This window comes from Oncorhynchus mykiss, chromosome 21, assembly GCF_057628025.1.
Source record: "Oncorhynchus mykiss isolate SJ-2025 chromosome 21, ASM5762802v1, whole genome shotgun sequence".
Classification (NCBI taxonomy): Eukaryota; Metazoa; Chordata; class Actinopteri; order Salmoniformes; family Salmonidae; genus Oncorhynchus; species Oncorhynchus mykiss.
Window position 1 is genome coordinate 56,077,501 of NC_143042.1, and position 7,500 is coordinate 56,085,000.

General features: G+C 45.7%; 1 protein-coding gene across 6 annotated transcripts in view; it reads right to left on the minus strand.

The window, feature by feature from the left end:
• Positions 1 to 7,500, minus strand: part of LOC110532858 (dachshund homolog 2) — a 64,348-nt gene that overhangs the window by 25,432 nt on the left and 31,416 nt on the right. The gene's annotated exons all lie outside the window — the stretch shown is intronic.

The following is a 7,500-nucleotide window of genomic DNA, read 5'->3' on the forward strand; positions in this document are numbered from 1 at the left end:
GAGAGAGAGATGGGGAGAGGCGGAGAGAGAGAGAGAGAGAGAGAGAGGGGAGAGAGAGACAGAGGGGGAGAGAGAGAGGGAGACAGAGGGGGAGAGAGAGAGGGAGAGAGGAGGAGAGAGAGAGAGAGGGAGAGGGAGGGGGGAGAGGAAGAGAGAAAGAGAGACATAGGGGGAAGAGGAGGAGAGAGAGGGGGTGGGGAGAGAGGGGGGGGGAGAAAACTGGATTCTCCAAATATATTAACTGAACTACAGGACAAAATACAAACCATCCAAGCAAATTCCAATTAATTCAACTCTTAAACATCATCCTCAGCTCTGGCATCTTACCAAATATTTGGAACCAAGGACTGATCAACCCAATCCACAAAAGTGGAGACAAATCTGACCCCAAAAACTACCGTGGGATATGCATCAACAGTAACCTTGGGAAAATCCTGTGCATTATCATTAACAGCAGACTCGTATATTTCCTCAGTGAAAACAATGTACTGAGCAAATGTCAAATTGGCTTTTTACCAAATGACAGTACGACAGACCACGTATTCACAATGCACACCCTAATTGATGAACAAACCAACCAAAACAAAAGGCAAAGTCTTCTCATGCTTCGTTGATTTCATATTTGTTTTGACTCATGTTGGCACGAGGGTCTGCTATACAAACTGATGGAAAGTGGTGTTGGGGGAAAAACAAATGACATTTTAAAATCCATGTACACAAACAACAAGTGTGCAATTAAAAATGGCAAAAAACACACAAATGTATTTCCACAGGGTCGGGGGATGAGACAGGGATGCATCTTAAGCCCCACCCTCTTCAACATACATATCAATGAATTGGCGAGGGCACTAGAACAGTCTGCAGCACCCGGCCTCACCCTACTATAATCTGAAGTCAAATGTCTACTGATGATCTGGTGCTTCTGTCACAAACCAAGGAGGGCCTACAGCAGCACCTAGATCTGTCACCAACCAAGGAGGGTCTACAGCAGCACCTAGATCTGTCCCCAACTAAGGAGGGCCTACAGCAGTACCTAGATCTGTCACCAACCAAGGAGGGTCTACAGCAGCACCTAGATCTGTCACCAGCCAAGGAGGGCCTACAGCAGCACCTAGATCTGTCACCAACCAAGGAGGGTCTACAGCAGCACCTAGATCTGTCACCAACCAAGGAGGGCCTACAGCAGCACCTAGATCTGTCACCAACCAAGGAGGGTCTACAGCAGCACCTAGCTCTGTCCCCAACCAAGGAGGGTCTACAGCAGCACCTAGATCTGTCCCCAACCAAGGAGGGTCTACAGCAGCACCTAGATCTGTCACCAGCCAAGGAGGGTCTACAGCAGCACCTAGATCTGTCACCAACCAAGGAGGGTCTACAGCAGCAACTAGATCTGTCACCAGCCAGGGAGGGTCTACAGCAGCACCTAGATCTGTCCCCAACCAAGGAGGGCCTACAGCAGCACCTAGATCTGTCACCAACCAAGGAGGGCCTACAGCAGCACCTAGATCTGTCCCCAACCAAGGAGGGCCTACAGCAGCACCTAGATCTGTCACCAACCAAGGAGGGCCTACAGCAGCACCTAGATCTGTCCCCAACCAAGGAGGGCCTACAGCAGCACCTAGATCTGTCCCCAACCAAGGAGGGCCTGCAGCAGCACCTAGATCTGTCACCAGCCAAGGAGGGTCTACAGCAGCACCTAGATCTGTCCCCAACCAAGGAGGGCCTACAGCAGCACCTAGATCTGTCCCCAACCAGGGAGGGTCTACAGCAGCACCTAGATCTGTCCCCAACCAAGGAGGGCCTACAGCAGCACCTAGATCTGTCCCCAACCAGGGAGGGTCTACAGCAGCACCTAGATCTTCTGCACAGATTCTGTCAGACCTGGGCCCTGACAGTAAATCTCAGTAAGACCAAAATAATGGTGTTCCAAAAAAGGTTCAGTCGCCAGGACCACAAATACAAATTCCATCTAGACAACGTTACCCTAGAGAGCACAAAAAACTATACATACCTTGGCCTAAACATCAGCGCCACAGATAACTTCCACAAAGCTGTGAACGATCTGAGAGACAAGGCAAAAAGGGCCTTCTATGCCATCAAAAGGAACATAAAATTCAACATATAAATTAGGATCTGGCTAAAAATACATGAATCAGTTATAGAACCCATTGCCCTTTATGGTTGTGAGGTCTGGGGTCCCGCTCACCAACCAAGAAAAAAAAAAAAAAAATGGGACAAACACCAAATTGAGACTGGATGCAGAATTCTGCAAAAATATCCTCCGTGTACAACGTAGAACACCAAATAATGCAGAGCAGAATTAGGCCGATACCCACTAATTATCAAAATCCAGAAAAGAGACGTTAAATTCTATAACCACCTAAAAGGAAGCGATTCACAAACCTTCCACAACAAAGCCATCACCTACAGAGAGATGAACCTGGAGAAGAGTCCCCTAAGCAAGCTGGTCCTGGGGCTCTGTTCACAAGCACAAACACACCCCACAGAGCCCCAGGACAACAGCACAATTAGACCCAACCAAATCATGAGAAAACAAAAAGATAATTACTTGACACATTGGAAAGAATTAACAAAAAAACAGAGCAAACTAGAATGCTGTTTGTCCCTAAACAGAGTACACAGTGGCAGAATACCTGACCACGGTGACTGACCCAAAATTAAGGAAAGCTTTGACTATGTACAGACTCAGTGAGCATAGCCTTGCTATTGAGAAAGGCCGCCGTAGGCAGACCTGGCTCTCAAGAGAAGACAGGCTATGTGCTCACTGCCCACAAAATGAGGTGGAAACTGAGCTGCACTTCCTAACCTCCTGACAAATGTATGACCATATTATAGACACATATTTCCCCTCAGATTACACAGACCCACAAAGAATTAGAAAATAAACCCGATTTTGATAAACTCCCATATCTACTGGGTGAAATACCACAGTGTTCCATCACAGCAGCAAGATTTGTGACCTGTTGCCACAAGAAAAGGTAAACCAGTGAAGAACAAACACCATTGTAAATACAACCCATATTTATGTTTATTTATTTTCCCTTTTGTACTTTAACTATTTGCACATCATTACAACACTGTTTATAGACATAATATGACATTTGAAATGTCTTAATTCTTTCTGAACTTCTGTGAGTGTAATGTTTACTGTTCGTTTTTATTGTTTATTTCACTTTTGTATATCATCTACTTCACTTGCTTTGGCAATGTTAACACATGTTTCCCATATCAATAAAGCCCCTTGAATTGAGAGGAAAGAGAAGAGAGAGAAGACAATCCCTTGCATCACTCCTGTTTTTCAGTTACTGCTCTATCTGCCCTGTGTTTCAATCTCTATCTGAGATTATCTGAGCTCTATCTGTCCTGTGTTTCATTCTCTATCTGAGATTATCTGAGCTCTATCTGTCCTGTGTTTCAATCTCTATCTGAGATTATCTGAGCTCTATCTGTCCTGTGTTTCAATCTCAATCTGAGATTATCTGAGCTCTATCTGTCCTGTGTTTCAATCTTTATCTGAGATTATCTGAGCTCTATCTGTCCTGTGTTTCAATCTCTATCTGAGATTATCTGAGCTCTATCTGTCCTGTGTTTCAATCTCTATCTGAGATTATCTGAGCTCTATCTGTCCTGTGTTTCAATCTCTATCTGAGATTATCCACTGCTCCATCTGTCCTGTGTTTCAATCTCTATCTGAGATTATCTGAGCTCTATCTGTCCTGTGTATCAATCTCTATCTGAGATTATCTGAGCTCTATCTGTCCTGTGTTTCAATCTCTATCTGAGATTATCTGAGCTCTATCTGTCCTGTGTTTCAATCTCTATCTGAGATTATCTGAGCTCTATCTGTCCTGTGTTTCAATCTCTATCTGAGATTATCTGAGCTCTATCTGTCCTGTGTTTCAATCTCTATCTGAGATTATCCACTGCTCTATCTGTCCTGTCGATCTGTCCTAATCTATCTGTCCTAATCTATCTGTCCTAATCTATCTGTCCTGTGTTTTAATCTCTCTGACCATGTATCTCTTTCTCCTTCCAGCCTGTCCTTCTCACCATCCATGTATCACTCCCTCTCTCTCTCTCCTTCTCACCATCCATTTATCCCTCCCTCTCTCTCTCTCCTTCTCACCATCCATTTATCCCTCCCTCTCTCTCTCTCCTTCTCACCATCTCTCTCTCTCTCTCTCTCCATCTCTCTCTCTCTCTCTCTCCCTCCTTCTCACCATCCATTTATCCCTCTCTCCCTCCATCTTTCGCTCTCTCCATCCATCCATCCCGCTCTCTCTCTCTAGTGTATATAATGTAAATGATGTGCTATTGTTAGTTCCTGTCATCCCAAGGACACCCTCCCTCTTCTCTCCCTCATCTTTTTCTTATTATATTCTTCCCTCTCTCTCTATTTTCACAGTAACAGCATCCTCTCTCTCTCTCTCTGTTGCTCTCACTATCTTTCTCTGTTGCTCTCCCTCTCTCTCTCTCCCTCTCTATCTCTGCCTCTCTCTGCCTCTCTCTCTGCCTCTCTCTCTCTCTCTCTCTCTCTCTCTCTCTCTCTGTCTCTCTCTCTCCCTCTCTCTCTGCCTCTCTCTCTCTCTCTGCCTCTCTCTCTCTCTCTGCCTCTCTCTCTGTCTCTCTCTCTCTCTCCCTCCCTCTCTCACTGCCTCTCTGTCTCTCTCTGCCTCTCTCTCTCTCTCTGCCTCTCTCTGCCTCTCTCTCTGCCTCTCTCTCTCTCTCTCTCTCTCTCTCTCTCTCTGTCTCTCTCTCTCCCTCTCTCTCTCTCTCTCTCCCTCTCTCTCTGCCTCTCTCTCTCTGCCTCTCTCTCTGTCTCTCTCTCTCTCCCTCTCTCTCTGTCTCTCTCTCTCCCTCTCTGCCTCTCTCTCCCTCTCTCTCTGCCTCTCTCTCTGCCTCTCTCTCTGCCTCTCTCTCTGCCTCTCTCTCTGCCTCTCTCTCTGCCTCTCTCTCTGTCTCTCTCATCCTCCTTTGTTTCCCACACTCCTTCTCTTAACCCTCTTCCTGACTGTCTTCTTCTTCTTTCCCTTCCTTCATACGTTCTTCTTCTCTCCTTCCTCTCCCTCTCTTCTTTCACTTTTCTTCTTTGACAAACAGAGGACACCTGCAAACCAATAAAACACCCTCTTCAACAGCTGGAGTGTGTGAAGCGCAAAGTCAGCAGAAACAGGCATGACACCCTCTGTGCCGGACAGGAATGTCAGAGAGAGAACAGGAGAGAGAGTGAGAGAGAGAGCAACAGAGACAGAGAGAGAGCAACAGAGAGACAGAGAGAGAGAGACAGAGAGAGAAAGAGAGAGAGAGAGCAACAGAGAATCAGAGAAAGAGAGAGAGAGAGCAACAGAGAATCAGAGAAAGAGAGAGAGAGAGCAACAGAGAAACTGAGAAAGAGAGACAGAGAGAGAGAAGAGAGAGAGAGAGAGCGAGAGAGAGAGATAGAGAGAGATAGAGAGAGAGAGAGAGAGAGAAAGAGAGAAAGAGAGAGAGAGAGCAACAGAGAGACAGAGAAAGAGAGACAGAGACAGAGAGAAGAGAGAGAGAAGAAAGAGAGAGAACAGAACAGAAGAGAGAGAGAGAGAGAGAGAGAGGGAGAGAGAGAGAGAGAACAGAAGAGAGAGAGAGAGAGAGAGCAGAACAGAGAGAAGAGAGAGAGAGAGAGAGACTCACACCAGATCCACACTAAGTATGCTTCCTTTTTTGTCCAGGTTCCCAGGATGTCAGGACATGTCTTCAATACTGTCCACTAGGGACAATGTGAACACCTATTACCATCTAGCAGGGAGATCTCTTCAATACCCTCCACTAGGGACAATGTGAACACCTATTACCATCTAGCAGGGAGATCTCTTCAATACTGTCCACTAGGGACAATGTGAACACCTATTACCATCTAGCAGGGAGATCTCTTCAATACTGTCCACTAGGGACAATGTGAACACCTATTACCATCTAGTAGGGAGATGTCTTCAATACCGTCCACTAGGGACAACGTGAACATAATACTCAATACCATCACAATACTCAATAATATCATAATGCTAGCCATCCTATGCTAGCTCGCTACCGATGGCCGGCTAGCTGCCTGAATCGCCAACCAACCTCACTACTAACTGGACCCTGTTAACATTAGAAGCCTCCTCCCTAAGTTTGTTTTATTCACTGCCTTAGCACACTCTGCCAACCCGGATGTTCTAGCTGTGTCTGAATCCTGGCTTAGGAAGACCACCAAAAATTCTGAAGTTTTCATCCCTAACTACAACATTTTCAGGGGGCGGTGTTGCCAAAGGGGGCGGTGTTGCAATCTACTTGTTTTCTACTGTGTTATTGACTTGTTAATTGTTTACTCCATGTGTAACTCTGTGTTGTCTGCTCATACTGCTATGCTTTATCTTGGCCAGGTCGCAGTTGTAAATGAGAACTTGTTCTCAACTAGCCTACCTGGTTAAATAAAGGGGAAATAAAAAAAATTAAAAATTAAATAAAATACTGCAAAGATAGCCTGCAGAGTTCTGTCCTACTATCCAGGTCTGTGCCCCAAAAAATTTAAATTCTACTTTTAAAAATCCACCTCTCTAAAAACAAGTCTCCGCCTGCTATAGACCACCTTCTGCCCCCAGCTGGGCTCTGGACACCATATGTGAACTGATTGCCCCCCATCTATCTTCAGAGCTCATGCTGCTAGGCGACCTAAACTGGAACATGCTTAACACCCCAGCCATCCTACAATCTAAGCTCGATGCCCTCAATCTCACACAAATTATCAATGATCCTACCAGGTACCTCCCCAAAGCCTTAAACACGGGCACCCTCATAGATATCATCCTAATCAACTTGCCCTCTAAATACACCTCTGCTGTTTTCAACCAAGATCTCAGCGATCACTGCCTCATTGCCTGCATCCGTAATGGGTCAGCGGTCAAACAACCTCCTCTCATCACTGTAAAACGCTCCCTGAAACACTTCAGCGAGCAGGCCTTTCTAATCGACCTGGCAGGGGTATCCTGGAAGGATATTGATCTCATCCCGTCAGTAGAGGATGCCTGGTTATTTTTTTTTAAATGCCTTCCTAACCATCTTAAATAAGCATGCCCCATTCAATAAATGTAGAACCAGGAACAGATATAGCCCTTGGTTCTCCCTAGACGTGACTGCCCTTAACCAACACAAAAACATCCTATGGCGTTCTGCATTAGCGTCGAACAAAAAGTTGATATGCAACTTTTCAGGGAAGCTAGAAACCAATACACACAGGCAGTTAGAGAAGCCAAGGCTAGCTTTTTCAAGCAGAAATTTGCTTCCTGCAACACCAACTCAAAAAAGTTCTGGGACACTGTAAAGTCCATGGAGAATAAGAGCACCTCCTCCCAGCTGCCCACTGCACTGAAGATAGGAAACACTGTCACCACTGATAAATCCACTATAATTGAGAATTTCAATAAGCATTTTTCTACAGCTGGCCATGCTTTCCACCTGGCT